We start from the raw sequence: 2,157 nt of genomic DNA, 5'->3' as shown, positions 1-2,157 counted from the left end.
TTCCCTTACAAATCCCTTCTGCAACAATTCATCCACTTGCCTCTGTATCTCCTTTGTTTCCTCAGGATTAGCTCTATAAGTAGGTCTATTTGGTATAGCAGAACTAGGTATGAAGTCTATTTAGTGCTCAATTCCTCTTAAAGGAGGTAAATCATGTGGAATCTCCTCAGGAAAAAGATCCTCAAAATCCTGCAATAAAGACACAACAGCACTAGGCAAAGATAAGTTAAGATCGTCAGTGGAAAAATAAACATCTTTGTACATAAGAACTAAAACTTGTGGCCTTGCTATCATTACACTTTTAACATCATGTTTGTCAGCAAGTACACTCAGTACTTTATTCTTTTCTCCATGTTGCTCACTTTGCTCTCCTTTTTGTTCACACTTTTGTTTCTCTCTCTTTTTGTACTCACTTGTTATCCTAACCTGGTCTTCATAAGCTTGCAAAGGTTTGAGAGGGGTCAATACAATTTTTCGATTGTTCATTACAAAAGAATAACGATTTTTATACCTATCATGCGACACTTTCCTATCAAATTGTCACGGTCGACCGAGCAATATATGACCAGCTTGCATTGGTGCCACATCACAAATAACCTCATCCACATATTTGCCTATTGAGAAAGGAACTCGAACTTGCTTATTTACTTTTACTTCTCCACAATCATTCAGCCATTGTAGCTTATACGGTTTAGGATGTTTCTGCCATTTCAAATTCAACTTCTCTTCCAACAAGGTACTAGCAACATTGGTACAACTCCCACTATCAATAATTAATGTACATACTTTATCCTTGAAGTGGCATCTTGTGTGAAAAATATGCTCACGTTGCTCCTCATCTCCTTATGGCGTCCCGCCGAACACTAACACAAATCCCCATGTCAAAACTCGAGGTACTATGTTAAAACTCGAGGTACTAGGTGGTACATCGAAATTTCGGCATGGTCTCCTTTGTTTATGTTAGCATTCCAAGTCGTTCAACCTGCACCTGATAAACGACATACAATCCTGTATATAACAAACAAAATATAATACTAGCGGAAGCCTAAATACGTCTAATAATGTACGATAAATCAAAGTATGGAAGAAGAAAAATTATATACAGGATTATACAAAGACTCCTCACTCTAACAAAATTCCTAACGCTCAAAATAAAAATCTATATTACTCTTGGACGAATCGACACCACTAGGGGTAATAACCCCAATACTCACCAAGTGACGAACTCTGGTTGTCTACCTGACCCACCAGATGATTCTCACTCATTTTCTACACTTGTTTCGCCAAGCTTCGGATCTGAAACTAAAATATGTAGAAGGAAAGGGTAAGTAACAATGGTTATCCAGTAAGGAATAACACAATTTTTGCCAATAACCTCTTCTAACATGAACGAATAAGCATACTAAATCATTTTAAAATATACAAAATTTTACAGAAGAAACTATGATTAACTGGTACATATAACCAGGGATGAACAACTAAACATGTTAAAACTCATATTACATTGATCAGCAGTACTCACTATAACATTCTCTTTTTATACAAATCTAATTGATCAAATGGAAACAATAAACATGGATTTCATTTTATATATCAAAATAAGCAATAGATACATAATACACAATGGTGGAGTATTAGAATTAAAGAGTTGGGATTCACAACTGGATCGCTCCTAGTCGGGACATGATGTTACAACTCTTCTCTGGCTTTTAGTTCCTGATTTTGTGGCTGGTCACTATTTACCACGCTTGGTTGACCATTTATCCGGCTCAGGCTAGCCGTTTGACGTGACCGTTAGCAATGGATCTCTTTTCAATGTGTCAGAACATTCGACTACTATAGATTGTTAGTGATCCCTGACTAATCATCTTCGTCTATGCCTATCAGGCATGCATGTAATTCCCAAATATACAAACCATTCGTATACGACCACCTTTACATTACAAGTTCACTGGTAAAGATAGAGAGGAATATCCTGGATTCCAGTTGTGATTCCACTCTCATACGTGTCCCATACCACGTATGAGCTTGGTGGTCGCTACCGTATGATATGATGCACTATCCTTTCAGGCATTCACAGATTCTTTAACAACTCACAAAATATCTACATATATATATATTACTTTCATTTGAAAACAAAAGAGAAATTAACAATAC

This window comes from Akebia trifoliata, chromosome 16 (assembly GCF_017979445.1).
Source record: "Akebia trifoliata isolate Shusen 1 chromosome 16, ASM1797944v1, whole genome shotgun sequence".
In the NCBI taxonomy this organism is placed as follows: domain Eukaryota; kingdom Viridiplantae; phylum Streptophyta; class Magnoliopsida; order Ranunculales; family Lardizabalaceae; genus Akebia; species Akebia trifoliata.
Note: the sequence above shows the minus strand (reverse complement) of the source record.